The sequence below is a fragment of the Lactuca saligna genome, chromosome 9 (genome assembly GCF_052625555.1).
Source record: "Lactuca saligna cultivar CGN05327 chromosome 9, ASM5262555v1, whole genome shotgun sequence".
NCBI classification, from domain to species: Eukaryota; Viridiplantae; Streptophyta; class Magnoliopsida; order Asterales; family Asteraceae; genus Lactuca; species Lactuca saligna.
In genome coordinates, this window is record NC_136425.1 from 143,472,743 (window position 1) to 143,480,919 (window position 8,177).

The 8,177-nt window shown below is 36.1% G+C and overlaps 1 pseudogene; it reads right to left on the reverse strand.

Annotated features, from left to right (window-relative positions):
- Positions 1-1,288: 1,288 nt before the first annotated feature.
- Positions 1,289-5,624, reverse strand: LOC145016773 (glyceraldehyde-3-phosphate dehydrogenase GAPCP2, chloroplastic-like; annotated as a pseudogene).
- Between the last annotated feature and the right edge of the window lie 2,553 nt (positions 5,625-8,177).

The window sequence follows — 8,177 nt, forward strand, 5'->3', positions numbered from 1 at the left end:
TCGAGCTCTTCTAAGCCTGTAGATATTAATCATTCGACATATTTGATATTCATTCTATGTTCTCGATTCTTTTACGTGTTGAATCTATTGATCATTCAAGAATTATTCTCAACATTTGGTATCAGAGTAGGAGACTATGTAATCCATACGCATCTTTTCTGTTAAAAGAGAAATTAGGGTTTCCACTTTAATAAGATCTGAGTTTGCCTTCTTTTTCGATTTCATCGATTACAGACATTGAATCTTGATCTTTATTTTACCCTAAACTCAATTCTAGGTTTACACATCTAGTTCATACAGGTTTTCATTAAATCAACAACATGCAGTATGACGATTCTCATGCCAACTCAATCAATCTTTCAAGCGGTATTGGATCTACAACAAGGATCCCTATTCCATTTCCAAATGACTATGAAGTGTGGGCACTGCAATTTGAAGATTATGTGCTAGGGATTGAAGGCAATGGTTTGTTGATATGTGACGCAATAACCAAGGATACGTTTGCTCACACAGGTACAAAAAGAGTTATCAAGACTCAAGCAGAGTACAATGATCTTCTTCTTGAAGTTAATGACGTTCCCAAAGATGAAAAGGACAAGCTAATCAACAATGCTAAAGCCATGAGGATCATCCGTTTTGCCTTTCTGGCGGACACATTTCACCTAGTAAGATCCTACAAAACTGCAAAAGAAATATGGGACAGGCTTTGGGAGCTATACTCATGTGACACGGATCTTGAACATTCCATCCAGATGCTGTTACTTTCGGAGTTTGGAGCTTTCGTTCAGAATCCTGAGGAGAAGTTGGACCAAATGCTCAACCACTACAATCATCTATTGAGCATGATGGTGAAGCACAAGATCAAACGTGAACTGATAGAGCAGAAGGTAACATTCATGAACGGGTTAAGGTCTGAGTGGAGAGTTGTGGTGTCAACAGTGAAAGCACACGACACTACTAGAAAAACAGCCTTTTGCGACACGTAATGAGTGTTGTAAAACGCTCAGACGACATGCAAATGCGTGTCAAGGAAGGCCCTATCATAACGAAAGATGACACGATTTTGCGCGTCGTCTATTTACGACACACACTTACGACGTGCAGTTACAACATGCATTTACGATGCTCATTTACGACATGCAATGTGTATCAAGGAAGGCCCTGTCATAAAGGAAAACGACACACATTTGCATGTCGTAACCTTACAACGCACGTTTAGGATACGCATTTCGTATCATTAAAGCCCTTTTCATAAATGAAAATGACATGGATTTGCGTGTTATAAACTTCAGCAACCATTTACAATATGCATATACGACGTGCCATTACGATACTCTTTTACGCCTAATACAAACATATAGAAACAAATATATACCAAAACAATCAATTTCATCCAATCACATCATGTCAAAAAGTTGTAATACGTGGATATTAAAGGGATTTGATTGTACATTGTTATTAAGAGGTTTTCCTAACTATATAACATAATACTACATTTCTATAAAGGGGAACCTTCTTGTTTAAGTAACTCATCATTAAGCTGTCTTAAGAAGCTCTGAAACCCTTCATGTATCCAACCAATCATCATGTCTCTTAGCTTCAATATCAATCCCAACTCTTGATCAAGAACAACATGGAAATCCTACACAATAATCATGTTAGTTGTACAATATCAATATCAACTAATTAATAATACACATGGTATGTATGTATGTATGTATGTATGTATGTATGTATGTATGTATGTATGTATGTATGTATGTATGTATGTATGTATGTATGTATAAGAGTAGAATCAAAATTATCTACCAATAAGAGTTTTGTACTGCCTTGAATCAAAGTATGTTTGGTGGCCTCAAGGGCAGCTCCCAAAGAATACTCCTTACTGGTGCCATCTTCCTTTTGAATTTGTAGGAGAGTGTCTGGCACTTCAAACCAGAAAAGAAAACCAACCAAACCATTACACTTTTATCCTTTTTCATATTAAAAAATTCCTTTCTATACATATACATATCCAGAGAATGATAATTAATCAGCACAAAACATACCACCAGACCTGGAAGGCTGCCCTGGCACATAAGCACTGGTTGAAAATGAGATAATATATAACATATAAGTTATAACCATTAATCAGAAATCTAAAATGGATAAATAATAAAACAACATAATTATCAGTATTGGATCACAATCACAATATGTCATGTCATGTGATTGTGATGATGGATATGTATGTGTACTTACAACCAGTGTGAGGATCATGGAATAATGAATCAAGAATGAAATATTTTTGTCCTGAGTTTTGTAATATAAACTCAACCACTTGTTGGTAGATTCTCTTTCAGAAGCCACTTATTAGTTGTGTCATATGTATTATCTGCAAACACACAATAACCATCACCCCACCACCTTTTCTTATCAGTAAATTACAAAAATGGTGCATGTGCTTTCTGATTTTTACTTCAAAATTGGAACATTTTTCAATTATGGTTCTTGTTCTGAGTCCAATAGTGAACATTTAAATTTTCCTAATTAAAACAGATGAAGGAAACAATTCCTAACTAACTAGATAATAATAATGGAAATTTTTCATTTGTATCCTTCAAAACTTTGAATATTACTTATATATCCTTACAAATTTTAAAATTGCATATATATCCTTCTCAAACTTTAAAACTCACATTTATATCCAAGCTCAAATTTTAATTAGGTTCAAATCAATTTAATATTGTAGAACATATTAAAAAATCAATTTTTCATATGATTGTACTGAAATACCCTTGCTTTCTAAATTATAGATTAATTTAACTAGAATTATACACAAATACCTAATTAGTTCTTTACTTACTTTAACTAATGATGCATCCCATCCCCTTCGTCATCATTAACCAACAATGTCGACAATCGTTATGACCAAATCCAACCCTTTCCTAGAAAGGAACCACATTCCAACCTAATTCGGTCAAGAATAAGAAAAAATATATCGACCTGGACATTCCTGCCGACACACTTATGACAGATGAGACTCAACATTTCTTCGATCTTTTCTTTTCTTACTGGTTGCTTACAAAAGCTTAAAAAAACTCATATAACACATCCTAATCCCTACAAAATGGAGAATTGATCTTTAAAACAACAAAAAAAAAACTTATTATTTCTCAATTGTCCTTACCGTTAAATTCAGATTTTACAACTATCAGTTGTTCATGGACACGAAGAACCAAAGTTTCATATCTGATACAAACTCCACAACTTGAAATCATTTTATGCGACATGGAAGTGAAAAAAAAGTTCCAAGAATTACAATCTCATTTATGAAAAAGAATATAAAAAGATTTATAAAAAAGAACTCTGGCAACACCTTTCCCACAACCTAATTTTTTTATAAAATATAAAAAGATTTATAAAAAAGAATATAAAAATTTACAATCTCATTTTATATAAGAATAATATATACCTTGGCAACACCAGTGGAGCTAGGGATGATGTTTTGTGCTGTGCCACATCCTCCACACCAATCCTTTATTAAAGATCCATCAACCATTTTTTATGTAGCTGATAACAAATAAAATAACAACAATTTAATAAATTTAAATGAAAATTTCATATATAAAGAGAATGAAAAATGAAGGTCTGAATAAATGTCAACACATGTGATTGCATGTACACTTGTCATCATACCTTCAATGATACCAAACTCCTCATGAACCACCTATATATAAAAATAAAAAGAGAACCATTATATAAAAAACATTAAGAGTTGTTTCTTTTTAAAATGAGCATTTAACCATTCATCTATTTTATCCATACATACTAGAAAAGAAAAGTACCTTGGCCAAAGGGGATAAATACATACTTGTACAGCTGGCATTGAATACAATATCCATGTTTGTTTGTATGTGGTCTCATTTACCCCTACAACAAACATAGGCGCATCAGCTGATGGAGTTGAGATCACCACCTTCGTAGCACCACCCTGCACATCAAGTCATTCACACCAAAAAAATCAGTATAAACGTATTTAAGAAGTGAACCAAAATTTGTTGGTTTACATTTACCTTCTTGTGGTTGGATCTCTGAACATAGTCAGCTCTAAAATCACCCCTTGGAATTATTGATGGATCTTTGAACAAAACATGAGTTTTATTTCTTAGGATAAAAAAAATTAAATTCACAAGTAACAAAAGGGATAAATATATACCTTTGGTTGGTTACTTTTATTTGTTTCCCATTGATTTCTAAAGTGGACTCATCAATAACCTTGATGGTTCCTTTGAATAAGCCATGAGTAGAAACATACTTCAACACGTAAGCCTAAAAAGGGAAATCATAAATCATGAATCATCTCACAGTTATCTTTCAAATAATCTGATGTAATTTTTACAAAATCATCATATGCTTAAACCCTTACCATGTACTTGGAATCAATAAAAGGGTCGTTGACTGCAACAACCTCAATATCATCTCTAAATGTTGACATTCTCAAAATAAACCTTCCAATTCGTCCAAAACCTGCAAGGTTGATGTTCTTTAAATTCTACCTGTATGTAGAAATATTAAGACCATTATGTTCATTATTTTATCTGATGAAGTATATGTTCAAAAGTAAATCTAGAAACATAGAGTGAAAAACCTAAGGATTTTGAGAAAGCATACCGTTGATTCCAACCCTGGTCTTCCCTCTGGTTCCGGTCTCTATGGAAAATCAAAGCAGGGAGAATTTGTTACAGGAAAATTTTAAAAAGTAGCTTCAACATAACATTGAACAGATATAAGGCATGCTATGAATGCTTATACAACTTCTTACTTGAAACCACAGGAGGTGCTTGAGTTGATGCCCTGGGCAGTGGCCCAGGTCGCCCTGCCCTTGGGTCGGCTTAGGCTCTCCTTAATCCATATGCATTGTTACTCAATACTCAATGCTTCAGGGACCTCTAATTTATGGATTCAATTGATGTTCCTCAATAGAGAAACATCATTCAGCAGAAAAAGGATAACAGAAAAGGGAGAATGGAGAAGAAATATCGAGAGAAAACAAAAAAGAGCGAGAATATAGATGTTCGAGAATGAGGGACCATCAACTTACCTGATGGGAGGAACAAAAAAGATACTTTGCGAGTTAATTTGTGGAGGAGGAACGACCACCTTTACCTTACACGATTCTTGAATCGTACCTATCTAGGGCTTCTTTAGTTCATAGATGGCGATAGGGAGAAGTCATAAAACCCTTAATCTCCTTGTAAGTTTGACACAAGCACAATGTAACGAGCCCTAAATCATAGTCTTGTGAGCGTGAGGATCTATAAATGGTTTCCGGCGGGAAGAGGTAAGCGGAGGTCACCGATGGGAAGAGGTGAGCGGAGATGAGCGGAAGTGAGCAGATGTAACGAACCTTCTAGAGTGTGTCCTGTTAAAAAACCCTTAGATCCCCTGCGATTTTGTTATAAGATAAATAGTAGGGGCGTTCATTTTAAGAATTATAAAGCGACATTCCTGGACGACACACTTTTTTTAATGGCCGCCCTCCGTGTTCTTTTTTTTTTTTTTTTTTTAATTTTGCTGACATTAATTTTAGGTCACGCAAAAATGCGCGTCTTAATTCCCTCACATTTTTTCAAAGATGACATTATTTTTAGGGCACACACTTTTGCGTATCATAAATCGCCGCAGGTCATGGTTCACGTGTCATAAAAGGCCTATATTCTAGTAGTGCGAGCAGTTCAAAAACTACTCCTTGGCAAAGCTCGTTGGTATTCTGAGGACACATGAAGACGAAGTGATAAGTGAAGGAAAGGTTGTTTCTGGAATGGGTTCTTTAGAGCTTGTGGCAAAGGGAAAGAAGGTTATTGATGACGGTTTGGGGTCTGATCTCTCCGATTGTGAACTCTGTAAGGAAGATTATGCTATGACGGTTTCAAACCCAAAGAGATTCACAAAGAAGTATTTCGGCCGCAACAAAAACCAAAAATGGCAAGGGAGTTACAGTTTTGAGAAAGTATAGGATGAGAGTGTGAACAACTCTCAAAAGGAAGAAGCGAAAAGGGAAAAGAAGCTCGTAGGTGACTCCGGCTATGACTGTAATTATTGTCATGGCAAAAATCATCTAGCAAAGGAGTGCATGCTGCGGAGAAAGAATGAGAAGAAGGAAGAGGAGGATGATGAGGCTTATTTCCTTAGAAAGCTAGAGGAAATCAAGAAGACGAAAAGTGCTAATGACGCTAAACCTGCTTTAATTGTGCCGGAACATAACGATGAGTTTCGCAGATTCGAAGTATGGTCAACTGACTTTGAGGATGAAGAGGTTCGTAGGCCGACTCATGGGAGGAGATTCGTGGTGAAAGATGATGATACGCAGTTCAATGGAAAGTCCTTTATAGTGACAAATGAAGGTTCGGAGCTTAGAGGATACGCTACTGAAGGCGGTCGTGTCTCCGACAGTTGTTTCGCTGCGAAACCCATCCCTGAGCAGATCATCGAATACGAGAAGGTGATAAATAAGGTACACAACATTCTTAAATCTCCAAATATTCTTATGTCTCAATATAAAACTGAATTAGATGATCTAAAGTATACAACCTCTAGTTTCGGTGAAAGTTTAAAAAGAACCCGTTTGAATAATTCTAACTTAATCGATCAACTCGGCAGGGTTTCGAACAAAAGTGAAGAGAGACACATGTGGATTGAAAATTTAGAGTCGTATTTGTCTAGGTCTAGAGATAAGTTGACTTATTTGCAAAAAGATAATTTTGGGCTTTTAAAACAACAAAACATTTTGTAACGCCCGTAGATCAGGGCTAGTTAATTTAAAGACGATAGGCGTCAAAAATGACTTTTTGATATAAGATTATTTAGAATGAATAATCTTAACTAAGTTATAGTATATGTTACAAGGATTCCGTACATATAAAGAACGTTGAAATCCGAGTTATAACAAAGAAGTTATGACCTGTCGAAGTTTCGCGATAGAACCGGCACGACGTTCAATGACGTAAAAAGTGAATTTACCTTAGAGCGATATTTAGCCTTAGCAATCTAAACGAAAGTCGTATGTTTCGTTAAACCGAGAGCGTGCATAAAAAAAGAACACCCAAATCTGACTTCGCATAAAAAAGTTATGATTTTCCGAAGTTTCAGCTTAGCGGTATGCAGCCTGAATACTCGATTTGGGATCGAGAGAGTTCAAGCCAAAACAATCTAAACGAGAATCGAAGATCTCATTGATAGTAGTCCAACGGTAAAAAGACAGACGAAAACGGACGTCGGAGGAGGAAGTTATGAATTTTTAACGGACATTTCCTGTCCCGGCTTGTTAAAAATATAATAATAAATATACAGTCAAAATTAGCTGACGGAGTCTAAATGAAAGTTGTAGAGTATGGTCTGACCTACGCGTGGATATAAAGAACATCGAAAATGGGGCTCGTATGCAAAAGTTACGCAATTTAGAAGTTTGATGAGTCAAATTACGCCGAGCGTAATTTCAGTACGCGCAGCATACTCAGAGGGGTGCAAGTTGCCTGACCAATACTCAAGTGCCACCAAGTGACACATGCAGTGACGTTTAGTACGCCTAGCGTAAGGCATGGTATGCCCAACGTACCGAGTACGCCCAACGTAATCCCAGACCCAGTAGCCTATAAATAGAACCTGAGATCAGCCATTTTCCTTGCTAATTTTCTTCCTTTCTCTCTAAGTTTTGCATCGTTTTGCGTGCCAATTATATCCCGAAGCCCCAGTATCATTCCTGAGTCCCAAAGCAAGTTCCGAAGTCCCGAAGATCCCGAAGAGCATTATTCCTGAGCTGAAGCCCTGCCCGCGAGGAGCCCGGTTTTTATGAAGATCTTCCAGATCTACCAAAGAATACTACTTCTACAAGCCGTAGTGTTGTCCGATCATCTTCTGATCAAGTGAGTGTATAGTCACTTTCATCATACACATAGATATGAAGTATTTTATAAAATACGTGCTATGTGTTTATATATTATTTGTCTATTTGAAATGGGCATGGAAATTGATGTTTTATACAGGTGTTAAATGATTTAAACTATGTAAGTATTTATATCTACGAAAATGTTGGGTAGAACATGGGTAGATGGGATAGTTGGTGACTATGGAATTAGCTCCTATTGTATAAACCTTGGCGACGATGTGACTTCATGCCTATTTGATGAACCTTGGCG